Source organism: Macaca thibetana, chromosome 6 (genome assembly GCF_024542745.1).
Source record: "Macaca thibetana thibetana isolate TM-01 chromosome 6, ASM2454274v1, whole genome shotgun sequence".
NCBI classification, from domain to species: domain Eukaryota; kingdom Metazoa; phylum Chordata; class Mammalia; order Primates; family Cercopithecidae; genus Macaca; species Macaca thibetana.
In genome coordinates this window covers 133,789,263-133,806,411 of record NC_065583.1, presented here as the reverse complement: position 1 = coordinate 133,806,411, position 17,149 = coordinate 133,789,263, and the positions used below count along the sequence as shown (strand labels likewise).

Genomic DNA, 17,149 nt, shown 5'->3' with positions numbered 1-17,149 from the left:
CCTCCGGAGCATCTGCCCTGAACATTCAGCTCCACGAACACCCACTCCCCCGCCCTCTGCTGTGGTCCACCCCCTCCCTCCCACGGTTTCTTGGCCTGCTTTACTGTCTTTTTGTAATCATCAGCTAACATCTGCTACATTTTATTCGTGGCAGGAAGGATTTTTTTTTTCTCCTTTACCCTTCTTCCTCCTGGGGTTGAATGCAAAATAGACTAGAATAACAAAATGAGGCAGACAGGCTTCTTAACATAATAACCTAAAAATGTGTGAAGCTGGGAAGTGTCCAATGTTTGGATCCCTCCCTCTGCGACTCCCTGAGAGCAGGCCCTCTTTTTCCAGCACTCTCCTGGCTCAAAGCCCTGGATCCATCCAGGAAAGAACAGGATGAAGCTGAGGGACTGGCAATTTAAATTGAGGAAAAAGGGCAAGGGGTTAAGAGAAGGCAGAGCACCGTAAGAGGTAGAGATCAGGAATTCAAGGAATCAGGATCTCAGCTCATTGCAACCTCTGCCTGCCAGATTCAAGCAATTCTCCTGCCTCAACCTCCCGAGTAGCTGGAACTACAAGCATGCGCCACCATGCCCTGCCAATTTTTGTATTTTTAGTAGAGATGGGGTTTCACCATGTTGGTGAAACCTCCAACTCTTGACCTTGTGATCCGCCGGCCTCAGCCTCTCAAAGCGGTGGGACCACAGGCATGAGCCACCGTGCCCAGGCAGATCCGGCCTATCTTAGCCAGAAAAAAACAACATGGTTTTTCTTTCTTTCTTTCTTTTTTTTTTTTTTTTTTTTTTGAGACGGAGTCTCGCTCTGTCGCCCAGGCTGGAGTGCAGTGGCACGACCTCGGCTCACTGCAAGCTCCGCCTCCCGGGTTCACTCCATTCTCCTGCCTCAGCCTCCTGAGTAGCTGGGACTACAGGCGCCCACCACCGCACCCAGCTAATTTTTTGTATTTTTAGTAGAGACGGGGTTTCACCGTGTTAGTCACAATGGTCTCGATCTCCTGACCTCGTGATCCGCCCGTCTCGGCCTCCCAAAGCGCTGGGATTACAGGTGTGAGCCACCGCATCCGGCCCCTTTTTGTTTTTGTTTTTGTTTTTGTTTTTTGAGATGAAGTCTCACTCTGTTGTCCAAGCTGGAGTACAGTGGTGCAATCTTGGCTTACTGCAACCTCCATCTCCCAGGTTCAAACAATTCTCCTGCCTCAGCCTCCGGAGTAGCTGGGACTACAGGCATGCGCCACCATGCCCAGCTAATTTTTGTATTTTTAGTAGAGACGGGGTTTCTCTATGTTGGCCACACTGGTCTTGAACTCCTGACCTTGTGATCCATCCACCTTGGCCTCCCAAAGCCCTGGGATTACAGGCATGAGCCACCACGCCCGGCCCACACAGTGGTTTTGCAAAGTCTTTTTAGCCCATAGCCTTCAGTCATGTGAAACTGCTGTCTGGAATTTTTATTCTCCTGTGACCATGCTGTATTATTCCTGTCTCAGGACCACCCACAAATCTCCAGCTGCTTTGTGGACCCTCTCATGGACATCCTTTCAGACTCGGTGTCTGTACTCCATCAGCAAATCCATGTGTGCCACAGATCAGACAACTACTTTTCTTCCAACACAGGGGTAAACCTATGGGATTATAGATTTATTTATTTTAAAAGCATTTGACTAGTAAATTGCAAAGCATAATATATCATAAGAAGGATATTTTGCTGATTTCAAAATTCTCTATTGAATGTATTTCTCAAGTGAATGTATTTGTTCTCCTCTACTGAACCTGTAAAACTCCCCTACATGTGAATACTACGAGTCCTTTTCAAGGAACTCACTCTGTCTTCTCATCAGTTAAGTGAAAGCTGACTTCTCTATTTCTTGGTTTCTTCCAATGGAACCCTTCTTTTCTTCCTACAGACCCCAAAGACTCATTTGGTTTTCTTCTCCCTTGGCCCCATCACTGTTTCTACTTTCTGTGTCTTTTGTGTCTGTATTGGTTAGGATTATTAGTGGCAGACAAGAACCCTCTCTAACTAGTTTAAACACAAAGAGATTAATTCAAAGGTATTAGGTAATCTAATGCTTTTTTTTTTTTTTTTTTCAAGATGGAGTATTGCCCTGTAGCCCAGGCTGGAGTACAATGGCACAGTCTTGACTTGCTGCAACCTCTGCCTCCTGGGTTCAAGCAATTCATCTGCCTCAGTCTCCTGAGTAGCTGGGATTACAGGTGTGTGCCACCACACCCGGCTAATTTTTGTTTTTTTGTTTTGTTTTGTTTTGTTTTGTTTTGAGACGGAGTCTCGCTCTGTTACCCAGATTGGAGTGCAGTGGTGTGATCTCCATTCACTGCAAGCTCCGCTGCCTCCCAGGTTCACGCCATTCTCCTGCCTCAGCCTCCCTAGAAGAGCTGGGACTACAGGCGCCCACCACCACGCCCGGCTAGTTTTTTCGTATTTTTAGTAGAGACGGGGTTTCACCGTGTTGGCCACGCTGGTCTCGATCTCCTGACCTCAAGTAATCTGCCCACCTCTGCTTCCCAAAGTGCTGGCATTACAGATGTGAGCCACCGTGCCCAGCCTGCTAATGCATTTTTGAGAGGACTAAGGGACCAGCTTTGAACTAGGGAACCACCCTGGTAGGATCTTCTAACAAGAACCTCACTATTGCCACTACATGCCTCTTGGCATCTCTGACCAGGATTCTCTTTATAATCCCAGCGCATGGTAGTCACATTGTAGACATCTTACAATTTCCACCAGATGGAGTCTTATTCTAATACACTGGTATACTAATGATTGATATATTAGAATGGAAGGGAGGTATCAAGGTAAGGGACTTCAGAGGCCTGAGAGTGGAGGAAATTGCTGCCTTTAAAATACAAGGAGTTCATGTATTTTACAGATGGAATTGAGGTGCTTCAGGCAAAATTAGGTGTCTTTTTCTAATTAATACAAAGATGCTGTACAGGTTAGCCGTAACCATACCCATGAAACCAGAAATGAAACAATAGAGACTTTACCACACCTGTGTCAGAAAAAATAAAACCTCCCCTAGGGGTGCTTTCAGAAGATGCTGCCTTCGACCCCTCAGCCAGGGTCTCACACTTCTACCTTGAAGTCTCACCCAGTGGGTGTTCTGATAGAGTAGGGTCTCCTGAGGAAGCCTAACTACCAAAGAGTCTAGTACTTATAGGCTTCTGCTGTCCAGCCCCTGCATATGGGAATTCATGGAATGATGTTCTGCAAACCAATCTGCAGTCACAATCTCAGATTTGCAGTGAAGCAAGCACATCATGCCCCTGCTCTCCACTTTTCGCAGCCTCTGAAAAACACCACTCAGCCTCTGATCTTTAAAAGGTTCTGCTGATCCCTGTGGCGTAAATCTGAGAAGCTATGCAGGAGAGAGAAATTCTGGAATCAGCAAAAATGTCCCTTTTTACAATGCATTATGTTTTGCAATTTACTATTGAATGTTGTATTCTATTTACAAAGCTGCTGAAAATCTCAAAAAGTTTTCTTGATATATTTCTTTAGTATATTGAAATGCAAATGAGCTCCGCTTCAACTAGGTAATCTGAGCACACACATGAATAATTACCACTCCCACCACCCGATGCCTCATTAAAATGACTGTAAAGGAGGAGAATGCAAAGGAGGTGTCAACAGCTAAGGGTTTCAGAGGCCTGAGAGTGGAGGATGTCCCCACCTTTAAAATACAGGGTGTGCCTGACCCAGGGAAGAAAGTGGGCAGCCCCTCAGAGAGTCTGTGTCAAGCGGCCAAGCTGTCCACAGATAGCAGCTGCTGGGTCCGCTGGCTTGCCCCACTTTCCCAAATAGATGTCATTTACTACTCAGAACACAGCAGACAGCATGACCCCAATGTTCGCATCAGTTCTGCTTGCCCTCAAGCCTCATGGGGGCAATACCAGTGCTGGTCAGGTGAATACTGCCCCTGAGGAACACTGAGTTCATGAAACCCCCAGTTTTCCAAGGGAACCGCTAGCACACCTGCCCCAACTTTGCCCCAGAGGAAGACACTATCTTTTTTTTTTTTTTTTTTTTTTTTTTTTTTTTTTGAGACATAGTCTTGCTCTGTTGCCTAGGCTGGAGTGCAGTGGTGAAATCTCGGCTCACTTTGCAAGCTCTGCCTCCTGGGTTCACGCCATTCTCCTGCCTCAGCCTCCAGTAGCTGGTACTGTAGTCACCCGCCACCACGCCCGGCTAATTTTTGTATTTTTAGTAGAGATGGGGTTTCACCATATTGGCCAGGCTGGTCTCGAACTCCTGACCTCAGGTGATCCACCTGCCTCTGCCTCCCAAAGTGTTGGGATTATAGGTGTGAGCCACCGTGACTGGCTGACACTGTCTTTATCACAGTGATATGGCTCTGAATAGTGGAGGAACACCAGAATTCTTGGTCCTCATGTCGGTTTAGATAAAAGTACATGGACACAGGTGGAGTGGTTTTAAGGAGTGGAGAGTTTAATAGGCAAGAAGGAAAGGAGACGACAGAAGGAAGAAGCTCCCTGTACAGAGACAAAGGGGGAGGGGCTCCAAAGCCAAAAGAGGAGGTCTCCACCTGCCAGGGATACCAGCCAGGTATATAAGCAAAGGCTAGAGGAGGCGGTGTTGGATTTGCATAGGGCTCAGGGGATTGGTTTGACTAGGCATGTCATTCATGTAGCCCGAGAAAAAGCTGGCCTTCCCACCCCAGCCGTTTAATATGCAAATACACATGCGGGGATATGTTGGGGCAGCCATGTTGCCAGGAACCTGTGGAGAAAGGGCAAGAAGGTGGCCGGGCGCGGTGGCTCAAGCCTGTAATCTCAGCACTTTGGGAGGCCGAGACGGGCGGATCACGAGGTCAGGAGATCGAGAGACGATCCCGGCTAACACGGTGAAACCCCGTCTCTACTAAAAAAATACAAAAAAATAGCCGGGCGAGGTGGCGGGCGCCTGTAGTCCCAGCTACTCGGGAGGCTGAGGCAGGAGAATGGCGTAAACCCGGGAGGCGGAGCTTGCAGTGAGCTGAGATCCGGCCACTGCACTCCAGCCTGGGTGACAGAGCAAGACTCCGTCTCAAAAAAAAAAAAAAAAAAAAAAAAAAAAAAAAAAAAAAAAAGAAAGGGCAAGAAGGTGGAAGGAATCTCCATGTTTGGGTGGACCCAGTTTCTAATGGCTTGCATTGCATATCAAAGGTAGCTGGCCTGGCTCTAACAGCCAGGGCTTTACAAGAAACTTTTCCGGAGACGCTTTAAAAAGTGAAAACTTCCCAAGGACCCCTTTTCCTACAACAACAGAGGTCAGGAAACAAAACTGTCCTCTGACCCAGAGGGAGACACGTCTCTGGCTTCCAAAGATGTCTGCTAAACAAACAATCTTTAAAAGATTATCTGGGCCGGGCGCGGTGGCTCAAGCCTGTAATCCCAGCACTTTGGGAGGCCGAGATGGGCGGATCACGAGGTCAGGAGATCGAGACCATCCTGGCTAACACGGTGAAACCCCGTTTCTACTAAGAAATACAAAAAATAGCCGGGCGAGGTGGCAGCGCCTGTAGTCCCAGCTACTCGGGAGGCTGAGGCCGGAGAATGGCGCGAACCCGGGAGGCGGAGCTTGCAGTGAGCTGAGATCCGGCCACTGCACTCCAGCCTGGGCTACAGAGGGAGACTCCGTCTCAAAAAAAAAAAAAAAAAAGAAAGAAAGAAAGAAAGAAAGATTATCTGGCGGAAAGTTGCCATAAAACGTGTCAAACACCAAGAAAAAGGCCTCCCAACATTCTGTAGGTAGGAGAGGCAGATGGTGAAGTGAAGTGGAAAACAAAGAGTTCAATGAAACATCTGTGGGCCGGGCACAGTGGCTCACGCCTGTAATCCCAACACTTTGGGAGGCCAAGGCAAGTAAATCACTTGAGGTCAGGAGTTGGAGACCAGCCTGACCAATGAGGTGAAATCTCGTCTCTGCTAAGAAAATACAAAAATTAGCTGGGCACTGTGGCAGGTGCCTGTAATCCCAGCTACTCAGGAGGCTGAGGCAGGAGAATTGCTTGAACCCTGGAGGTTGCAATGAGCCGAGATCGTGCCACTGCCCTCCAACTGAGTGACAGAGCGAGACTCTGTCTCAAAAAAAAAAAAAAAAAAAAAAAAGAGAAAGGAAAAGAAAGGTCTGTGTAAGAGGGAAAATGTCTAGATAGCCACTGCTCCGGTCCTAGGTGGGTGGATAGGGAAGTCATAAGCTGGTACCTTTCCACCCTCTCAAACTCCAAGACCAATGTAGGGGGATTCCACCCCATGAATTTCAGGTTACAGCTTCCTTTTCTGGGGCTTATTGAAGTCACAGGGTGTTATGAAGTGTGGGTTAACCTTACAGGAAAAGTAATATAGGGGCTGAGCAAAGGTTTGGAGATGGATAGGAGTCACTAGATTGCACTGACATTGAAGGAGATGCTGGCTACTATTAAAGAGATGGTTCTCAAGGGATGTCAGTGGGAAGCAGAGCCAGCCGAGCCCCTGGGGGCAGGTAAGGACCCGTAAGGACCACTGATCTTGAAAGGACACAAAGATAGATGTGTACCCGCTACACCCTTGTTCTGCTCTCTAATCTTTGCACATACCAGAGATTTCGTAAGTTCTGTGAGTACCTGGTTTTCTGCACGTACCAGAGATTTTGTTTTGCACATACCAGAGATTTTGTAAGTTCTGAGGCAAGGTCACAAGACGTGTTTAAGTAAGATAAACTCTTGCTGCCATAAACCTGCTCTCCCACCTCAAAGTTTGAACCAAAATATCAGAAATGGCAGGAACCAATCATAGTTAGCCAAATCGCCTTGTTCAAACACTAGCCAATCATATATCTGATTTGTATAATAACTCTATGCCCACTTTTCTTAGACTATATAACATTGTTCGGAGCTGAGTGGGGGAGCTCTCCTGCCCGTCTCGTTTCACGAGCGAGGGAGAGTTCCAGGTTCGAACCTGTAATAAAGATCCTTGCTGCTTAGCTTTGACTCTGGACTCTGGTGGTCTTCTTCGGGGAATAAACGGTCTGGGCATAACAATCTGCAGATAACAACTCAGCTCCCACCCAGTTCCTGGGTTCTTGAACAAAACCCTTTAAAGAAAAGTCCCTTATTCCTGTCCAGGTGGTCCCTTCAGGTCAGGCCCTCTCTCAGAGAAACCCCTAAACCTTCATCCCTACTCCCATCCTCCCCTGGAGATGTTCACCTTTTAGAATCCAGCTCTACAGACAAAGCATGGAGGAGTCAACTATGGATACAGAACAGAAGGTAAAGCTTTATCAGCCTGACGAGGTGAAAGTGAAACGACAGATGGCAGAAATTGGGAAGTAAAAGATGGACAGAAGTGTTTAATGGAAAGGTAAGCTTTCTTTCTGTTTCAATAGAGGGAGAAGAAGATACTCCTTGAAATTACTAGAACAGGAGAGATTCCAGTCCATTACTTACTGTTAGAAACCAGTAGAGGAACTAAAAATAATGATACAGCTCTACTGGGGCAGGAGTGTGAACAAGTTAAATCCTTATCTTTCACAACAGGAAGTCAAGAGATAATGTCTAAAGATGATAAACCAGGAAACAGCAAGCAGTGTGTGTATTTAGACACACAGGTAATTACTAAAAACTGAAACCAAACCTCTGGGTGGCAGACTGGGCACAGGGATAGGTGGATGCCTCTGTAGAATTTAATTTTGTGTGTGTGTGTGTGTGTCTCTCCACCTTTTCTATTGGGTTCCACGAATAAAAGGTTCTTTTTGTTGTTGTTGTTTGTTTTGTTATTGTTGTTTGTTTGTTTGTTTGTTTGAGATGGAGTATCACTCTGTTGCCCTGGCTGGTGTGCACTGGTGCAATCTCGGCTCACTGCAACATCTGTCTCCCGGGTTCAAGAGATTCTCATGCCTCAGCCACCCCAGTAGCTAGGATCACAGGTGCATGACACCACGCCCAGCTAATTTTTGTATTTTTAGTAGGGATGAGGTTTTGCTATGTTGGCCAGGCTGGTTTGAACCCCTGGCCTCAAGTGATCCACCCGCTTTGGCTCCCCAAAGTGCTGGGATTACAGGTGTGAGCCACCGCACCCAGCCTGTTTGTTTTTGAGACAGGGGTCTCATCATGTCACCCAGGTGGGAATACAGTGGTGCAATCACAGCTCACTGCAGCCTCAAACTCCTGGGCTCACACACTCTTCCCACCTCAGCCTCCCAATTAGCTGGGACTACAGGCACACTCTGCCATACCCAGCTAGCTTTTTTTTTTTTTTTCCTGTAGAGATTGGGGGCAGGTGGCAGTCCCGCTTTGTTGCCCAGGCTGGTCTCTAACTCCTAGCCTCAAGGAATCTTCCTGTCTCCCAGAGTGCTGGATTACAGGCATGGCACCATGCCCAGCCAATAAAAAGCTTCTCAAGCTTCTTTTCTTCTCTTTATTCCCGGAAAAACCCATCAATCTAGTCCCTTCTTCCCCCAAAAGCACTAATTTTAAGGGTGTTCACCAAAATTAGGGACATTCAGTGTATCAAACTGTGTAGGGAAAAACTCTCCTGAAACCATGTTTTTCCTCTACTCTCACACAACAATCATCAACACAGAAGATTTCTGTGACCAAATGTGTGGGGGTTTCTCCCCACATACCAAGCAATGGACACCAGGGAGGGTCCTCTAATTCAGTTCCAACCGTATCTGCCCAGAGATGGTGTCAGATCCCACAAGTTGAGGACTCAGTCCCTAAGACTGCCCCCCCGAACCCCCCCCCACACCAGTTGCAAGGTCGGCCCTCCAGAACCTCTTACTGACCCCCTTCAAGTTGGGGTTCCCATGACCCCCCTCTATGGGTTCAATAAATTTGCTGGAGTGACTTACAGAACTCAGAGAAACACATTTACTGGTTTATTATAAAGGATATAGTAAAGGATACAGGAGAAGATATGCATAGGGCGAGGTGTGGGGGAAGCAGCACAGAGTTTCCATGCCCTCCCTGGGCACCACCCTCCAGGAACCTCCAGGAGCTCAGATACCCAGAAACTCACTGATCCATGTCCTCTTGGGTTTTTATGGAAGCTTCATGACATCAACATTCCTTCCCCCATGGTATAGGGTGGGAGCCCTCTCATGGGAGAGTCTTAAGATCCACCTCCTGATCAGGCCGGGTGCGGTGGCTCACGTCTGTAATCCCAGTACTTTTTGAGGCAGAGGTGGGCAGATCACTTGAGGTCAGGAGTTCGAGACCAACGTGGCCAACATGATGAAACCCCCATCTCTACTAAACATACAAAAATTAGCCGGGGCATGATGGTGCATGCCTGTAATCCCAGCTACTTGGGAGGCTGAGGCAGGAGAATCACTTGAACCCAAGAAGCAGAGGTTGTAGTGAGCTGAGATTGCACCACTGCACTCCAGAAAGGGTGACAGAGTGAGACCTTGTCTCAAAAATAATAACAATAATGATGAGGGGGGAAGGGGTTAAATATCTGAAACAGTCCGACAGTGCCTGATAGGTGGGGGAAATTCATTAAATATTGATCCAGCACATGAACAAGAGGAACAATGTTCTATTCAAGCTGGAAGTCCTTGATACCCTTGTTACTCTTATTCAATTCACCACCTACTCCTATTGATTGTACATTTTTCCTCTCTCTTGAATCAGCCCTTTTCTATCTCCAAGGCTTCTTCCCCGTTCCAGTTGCCATTATGTCTCACTTGGACCATGCACTAGCCCATGGCCAGAATTTCTGTGGGCCTGACCTAAACAGCTTCCTCAACCCCTAGACTAAGGCGGAACAAAACTCAGGAGACAATAAAAGGAGAGCCGGGGACCTACAGAACAGCATACGAGTTCATTTTTTTTTTTTTTTTCCTTTTTGAGACGGAGTCTCGCTCTGTCGCCCAGGCTGGAGTGCAGTGGCCGGATCTCAGCTCACTGCAAGCTCCACCTCCCGGGTTTACGCCATTCTCCTGCCTCAGCCTCCCGAGTAGCTGGGACTACAGGCGCCCGCCACCTCACCCAACTAGTTTTTTGTATTTTTTTTTTAGTAGATACGGGGTTTCACCGTGTTAGCCAGGATGGTCTTGATCTCCTGACCTCGTGATCCGTCCGTCTCGGCCTCCCAAAGTGCTGGGATTACAGGTTTGAGCCACCGCGCCCGGCCGAGTTCATTACAACTAACAAATTTAAAACAACAAAACAACAACAACAAAAACCCTGTCTTCCACACTAACCATATTGCATGACTTCATCTAGCATGAAGTTAATCCAGGAAAGGGGCTGTTTCATGTCAAAAACAGGAAGACGGGCTCTGAGGCACTTTCGAGAGAGCTCTAATCTTCCTGGATTTTCAGTGTCAGAAATCAGAGGCAGGAAAAAATCTGTGAAAGAAAGCTGAGGGGAGAAGCATAAGATCCAAGATGGAAACTTTGAGCTCGGACTAACAGATCTTCCAAAGAACCCTACAATTTACAAGATATTATCAATTCTCCCGAGTAGGAGCCCAGTAGGTTTCATGGGTGTGTGACCTGCACATTTGCACGTTCCTGTACAGAGAAGGGCACTGCACTTAGTTAACACTTTACAGTCAATATCCTGAAATTCTTAATAATTTTTGAATAAGGTCCCAAACCTTTTTATTTTGCACTGAGCCCTGAAAATTATGTAGCTAGTCCCGGCAAAGAACTTATTGTGTGGAACCTGGAAAACAGAAGTTCTAGGTAGTTATTTAGTGTTTTCATTTTATGTAAAGTTAATTTCTTTTTTGAAGGAGAGGCTTTCTTCCCCTTCTCAAATCACATTGATTTTCTTTCTTTTTTTTTTTTTTTTTTATCTTTGAGACGGAGTCTCGCTCTGTAGCCCAGGCTGGAGTGCAGTGGGGTGATCTTGACACACTACATCCTCAGCCTCCCAGGCCCCAGTTCAAGCAATTCTCTGGCCTCAGCCTCCCGAATAGCTGGGATTACAGGACTGCACCACCATGCCCAGCTAATTTTTGTATTTTTAGTGGAGACGGGGTTTCGCCATGTTGGCCAGGCTAGTCTGGAACTCCTGACCTCGTGATCCTCCCGCCTTGGCCTCCCAAAGTGCTGGGATTACAGGTGTGAGCCACCGAGCCTGGCCTAATCACATTAATTTCACACTGGAGAATAAATTAGAGGAAAGCCGGCATGGATGAGTGCCCTGCCCAGATCCCCCGGACACTTGTGGCTACACTCTGAAGGCGGTTCACCTCTGACACCCACAAATTCTCTCAGACTCTTATCTGGCCACAGGAAGCTGCTTGGCCTGCAGCTGGAGCAATCCTGAAGTGCTGGAGAGTGAATGCCTGTAGAAGCAACCTTTGGCCAACAGAGAGTTGGTGGTTATGGATCTCAAAGTCCTCGACCCTCAGGAAGGATGATGTTCGGGATCATTCTGAGGCATGCCCTGCCCAATTCCCAGTGCTCTCCCCAGGAGTGAGCGCCAGCTGCCCGTGGGAGAAAGGTGCTTGCTCACTCATGTGCACACTTCACTGGCTTCCCTTACCTCCCCATCTTATTCTCCATTCCCTATGGAGAATAAGTTTCCCGCAATTATCTCCTGAATCAACGATTCATACTTGCACTCAAATCCTCATTTCAGGACACTTCAGCGGGAACCTGAATAAAGACAAGTCATTTCATCAAAGTCCAGGGCAGGGTCAAAGAGTGACGTGAATGACAAGCTGTATACACCTCAGGACTACTTTCTCTTCAGCTGGCATCTGAGCTGGCAAACAGAGTGCCAAAGATACACACGAGGATTCAAGTAGGTGAGGGGATGTATCCTTAGCTCCTCTCTGAGGTGTAGCCATAGAGGTGGGAACATGCAGGGCAGTTGGGAGCTACGGATTCACTGCCTCTCATACCACTCAGTGAGGGAGAGGCCTCATCAATGCTCAGGGATCTATCTCCTACCATGTATGGAAATTCTTTTTTTTTTTTTTTCTTTTGAGACAGTCTCACTCTGTCACCCTGGCTGGAATGTAGTGGCATGATCTCAGCTCACTGCAACATCCACCTCCTGGGTTCAAGAGATTCTCATGCCTCAGCCTCCTGAGTAGCTGCGATTACAGGTGTGCACCACCACGCCTGGCTAATTTTTTTTTTTTTTTTTTGAGATGGGAGTCTCACTCTGTTACCCAGGCTGGAGTGCAGTGGCACGAGCCCAGCTCACTGTAACCTCTACCTCCTGGGTTCAAGCGATTCTCCTGCCTCAGCCTGCTGAGTAGCTGGGACTACAGGCATGTGCCACCATGCCCAGCTAATTTTTTTGTATTTTTAGTAGAGACAGGGTTTTACCATATTGGCCAGGCTGGTCTTGAACTCCTTACTTTGTGATCCGCCCGCCTCGGCCTCCCAAAGTGCTGGGATTACAGGCGTGAGCCACTGCGCCCAGCCAATTTTTGTATTTTTAGTAGAGGCAGGGTTTCACCATGTTGGCCAGGATGATCTCAAACTCCTGGCCTCAGGCAATCCACGCGCCTCGGCCTCCCAAAGTGCTAAGATTACAGGCATGAGCCACCGCGCCCAGCCAGGTATGGAAAGTCTTGCTGTGCTATCATTACATTACGTTCGGCAAGTGACAGAAAATCAAGCACGTGGCTTAAACAGGTAGGAAGTAAATTTGCCTTTTACATAGCAGATTGGTGATCGAGGCTTGCTGTAGCACTCCAAGTTTTGCTTTACTATGTATGACCTCCATTCCCAAAGTCTCCTCATTCTCCAAAATGACTGCCCATAGTCCAGTCATCTCATCCATGCTCCAGACAGCAGGAAGAAGAAAATAAGGAAGAAAAGCCCAGCCTTGGCCTTTAAGGTCCCATAATAGATGTTATATATATATTCTCCACTGCCTATATCCCAGTGACCAGACTCTAGACTCGTGACCAAGCGGCAAAGAAGTATGGGAATTGTATTCATTATTCTGGATGTGTGCCCAGCTAAAAATTGAGTGTTCTAAGCCAGGCACAGTGGTGCATACCTATAGTCCAAACTACTTGGAAGGCTGAGGCAGGAGGATCCCTTGAGCCCAGAAGTTCGAGTCCAGCCTGAGCAACATAGCAAAATCCTGTCTCTAAAAAAGTAATAATAATATCTAGAGAAGAAGAGAACAGACACTGGGGGCAACTAGCAGACTCCACCACCCCATCCTCAAATAATTTCTTATGACTTAGGATGGCCCAGGAAGAACAGTATAATTCCTGCTTGTCCCAGAAAGGTGCTGATATGCCCACAGAAGTGACTGGCTCTCATGGAGCCCGGTAAACTGAAATGTGGTAGGCAGACAACTGCAAACAGATGGATGTCTCAAGACATGCCAACCTGAATAGATAATGAACCAGGTCCAGGAATCATCTACTGCCATGGCATATGTGAGTCCTCCTACCACCTCCGTAGGTGGAACCCAGGGAAAGAAAGGGATACCAAATTGACTCAGAACGTGCTTGCACTCCCTTAGTGAAATGAGGATTATGGCGGCCATTAGGGCTGTTCACAAATGTTCTGACTCTTCTCCTTCTGGGTAGATGGTAGGATTTGCATTTCTCTGCCCGCTTGAAGTTAGATGTGGCCATGTGATATACTTTAGTCAATGACCCATGAGCAGAAGTGAGATGTGTCCTGTCCAGGTTGAAGATTAAGAGCCTGTGAAAGTTAATTTTATGTGTCAACTTGGCAAGGCCATGGTACCTAGTTTTTGGTCAAACATCAGTCTGGATGTTGCTGTGAAGGTATTTTGTCCTTGTTCTATTTCTTTTTTTTTTTTTTTTGAGACGGAGTCTCGCTCTGTAGCCCGGGCTGGAGTGCAGTGGCCGGATCTCAGCTCCGCCCCCCGGGTTTACGCCATTCTCCTGCCTCAGCCTCCCGAGTAGCTGGGACTACAGGCGCCCGCCACCTCACCCGGCTAGTTTTTTTTTTTGTATTTTTAGTAGAGACGGGGTTTCACCGTGTTAGCCAGGATGTTCTCGATCTCCTGACCTCGTGATCCGCCCGACTCGGCCTCCCAAAGTGCTGGGATTACAGGCTTGAGCCACTGCGCCCGGCCCCTTGTTCTATTTCTTTTGCTTTATTTCCTATTTATTACCTTTGCCTCCCCCAAATCAATGCTGTCAAGGCATTCGGATGCCTTCCTTAACATTTAAATCTGTAGATGTGGACTTTGAGTAAAGTAGATTACTCCCCATAATGTGGGTGAGTCTTATCCAGTCAGTTAAACAGATTAAGAGAAAAAGACTGAGGCATCCTGGGGAAGAAATTCAGCCCCCAGACTGTCTTTGGACTATGGCCACATCAACTCTTCCCTCGGTCTCCAGCCCGGCATCTTGCCCTGAAGATTTTAGACTTGCCAGCCCTGACATTGGCGTGAGCCAATGAAGTCTCTCCCTCTGACTCACTGTCTCTCTCCCTTTGTGTCTCTCTTTCTCTCTCTTCATGTCTCTCTGTCTCTGCCACTCTCTCTCTCATCATGTTCATTTTTTTTTTTTTTGAGACAGGATCTTACTATATTGCCCAGGTTGGAGATATGTATATGTATATGTAGATAGATAGATAGGTAGATAGATAGATAGATAGATAGATAGATAGATAGATAGATAGATACAGAGACAGAGAGAGACATGAAGAGAAATATAGATAGAGACACAAAGTGAGCATGCGCACAATTCCAGTAAACACACTGCGCATTCCGACAGCCCACCCCAAAGGAAGAATCGGGGGAGAAGTAACGCAAGACCACAGAAGTATGCCAACATGTAAAACCCCAAGTCAAAAGGTCAAACCACACATTTGATCCCTCAAGTCCCCTGCTTGACTCTCTTTGAAGTGTACTTTCCTTCCTTTCATTCCTGCTCTAAAGCTTTTTAACAAACTCACTCCTGCTCTAACACTTGCCTCGGTCTCTCCTTCTGCCTTATGCCCCTTGGTCAAATTCTTTCTTCTGGGGAGGCAAGAATTGAGGTTGCTGCAGACCCCCACATTCGCCACGGTTAATAGGCTGAAGTGTTCCTCCTGCCTTGGCTTCCCAAAGTGCTGGGATTACAGGCATGAGCCACGACACCCAGCCTAGAATTAATATTCTGTTCCCATTCTTCTACCCCTTAAGCTTCCCCAGGCTCTAAAATTACCTCTTTTTCTCAATTCAACAACAATGCTTCATTTGCTTCTTAGGGTAAGAGATCACAACTATCTAATGAGAGGTAATAAGCAAATCTTCTCCAAGGTCTGAACAAGAGCTCCATTTTCCCAAGGGGACTTGCACTTAAAAAGAAGATTTAAAAACAAAACAAAAATCCCACACAAATCAAGCTGTATTTGGTGAAACTCTAGGAAGTGCAATTAAGGAGTTTTCCTGCACTATGGAAAGTAATTTTTCAGAGGTGCTCTGCAGATAGAATCAACACTGTTGGACATTGTACTTGGGGTTGCCGGGTGTTTCTAAGTGGCAGAGAACAGGGAATCCTCACATTCTCTTCTGGAGTTCCCATTTCTCCATCCAGATGGCTCCCAGTGGTGCTGAGTCCAGCTTCTGTAGCTCCCAGTGAGGCTGAGTCCAGCTTCTGTAGCTTCACAGCCTCTGTTCCTCCTCAGGCCCAGCTACTGGCTGCTTTGTTTTCCACAGGGCAGCTTCCTGGGATATGTGACCTTTGTCTCAGGGTAAGGTCCTGAATCCTGGTGCAGAAATATTATCCCTGGGTGTCACATCTCCCCTCTTGCCTCACCCCAGGAGGCTTACCTCTAATCTCAAATGTAATGTATAGCCATAAGAAGTCAACTAGGGGACCAGGTGTGGTGGCTCATGTCTGTAATCCTAGCAGTTTGGGAGGCCAAGGCAGGTGGCTCACTTGAGGCCAGGAGTTTGAGACCAGCCTGGGCAACAAAGTGAAACCCCATCTCTACTAAAAATACAAAAATTAGCCAGGCATGGTGGTGCCCACCTGTAATCCCAGCTACTGGTAGGCTGAGGTGGGAGGATCACTTGAGCTCAGGAGGTAGAAGTTAGCTGAGCTGGGATCATGCCACTGTACTCCAGCCTGGGCAACAGAGTGAGACCCTGCCTCAAAAAAGAATAAAGAAATCAACTAGGGAACTTATTAAAAATGCAGATTCAGGAGTCCGGATTCTGATTCCTTAGGTTGGGTTGCAGGCCGGAAAGCTGCATTTTTACAAGCAGCTCAGATGCAGGCAGGAGGCAGACTTTACTTGGAGAAATAGTGCAAAGGGAGATGGGGTGAGCTATTAACATCGCCCACTCTCTTAAATCTCTGTGCTTTTCTAGTAAGCTCTGACTCTGTTATTGATGCAGCTGGGCCATCTGCTCATAACCTCAAAATGAAACAAATGAAACCAACAAACAAAAGATGGAATGTTGCTTCTAGGAATTTCTGTACCATTTTTCTCTTTTCTTTCTGTTTACAAAGGGATGGGCCTTTTTGTGATGCAGTCTTTAGTGACAAAACTGAGGACAAATGATACCCTCCTCTCCCACTCAGTTTTTGCCATATTTGCAGAAGGCTGATGACATGGCCTAAAAGTAAACACATAAGAAATTCTTTGAGCAGCCGGCTCAAAGAATTCTCAAATGAAAGCTAGGACAATCAAGAGTTAAATGCAATTATTAACGCAGTGACTGTTATAAACTTGGGTTAGAACCAGCAGCCGTAGGGCAGAATCAATAGTCAAAATGACATAATCCATTTGGCCAATTGAAGGTTTCATTTCTATGGCCTCTGGGAAGAGGCACCGAGCCCCCCACACCTGGAAGTAATTATTCCAGCCTGGCCTCCCGCCCAGGACCAAGTCAGGTCTCTGACGGAAATCCAGGCGCCCTCTCGTGGTGGAGGCAAAGGACGATAGAAAGTTGAGAGTTTTTACATTCTTGTGTTTCACCCCTCTTCCATCTGATACCCAGACAGAGCTTTTTTAAGGATCTGCAGGTGCAGAGTCCTTCTCGAAGCTGCAGCAGGACTGTGCGACAGGTAATAGTGTCCTCGCTCTGGTGGCATCCCCAGATTTAGTCTATGCACGTCAAACATTAGTTGGGTGCTTTGATACTTCACAAATAAAGACATTGAGCAGCTGTGTTTAAAAGCACAGTTCTTTCTGGCCCAGTTCTATACATTAAACCCAGCCAACCCACCGGTGCATGTCA

General features: G+C 47.1%; 2 protein-coding genes across 20 annotated transcripts in view; both read right to left on the bottom strand.

Moving 5' to 3' along the window:
* SUB1 (SUB1 regulator of transcription) overlaps positions 1–17,149 on the bottom strand; it is a 731,929-nt gene that overhangs the window by 97,231 nt on the left and 617,549 nt on the right. The window contains exon 1 of one of the 19 annotated variants that reach the window (XM_050793875.1): positions 14,263–14,266. The exons of the other annotated variants lie outside the window; for them this stretch is intronic. The gene's annotated coding sequence lies outside the window, so the exon portion shown is untranslated. Of the gene's footprint in view, positions 1–14,262; positions 14,267–17,149 lie in introns of those variants that run through there. 19 annotated transcript variants of the gene reach the window in all.
* The window catches only part of TARS1 (threonyl-tRNA synthetase 1), a 1,036,507-nt gene that overhangs the window by 965,860 nt on the left and 53,498 nt on the right, over positions 1–17,149 (bottom strand). The window lies entirely within an intron of this gene.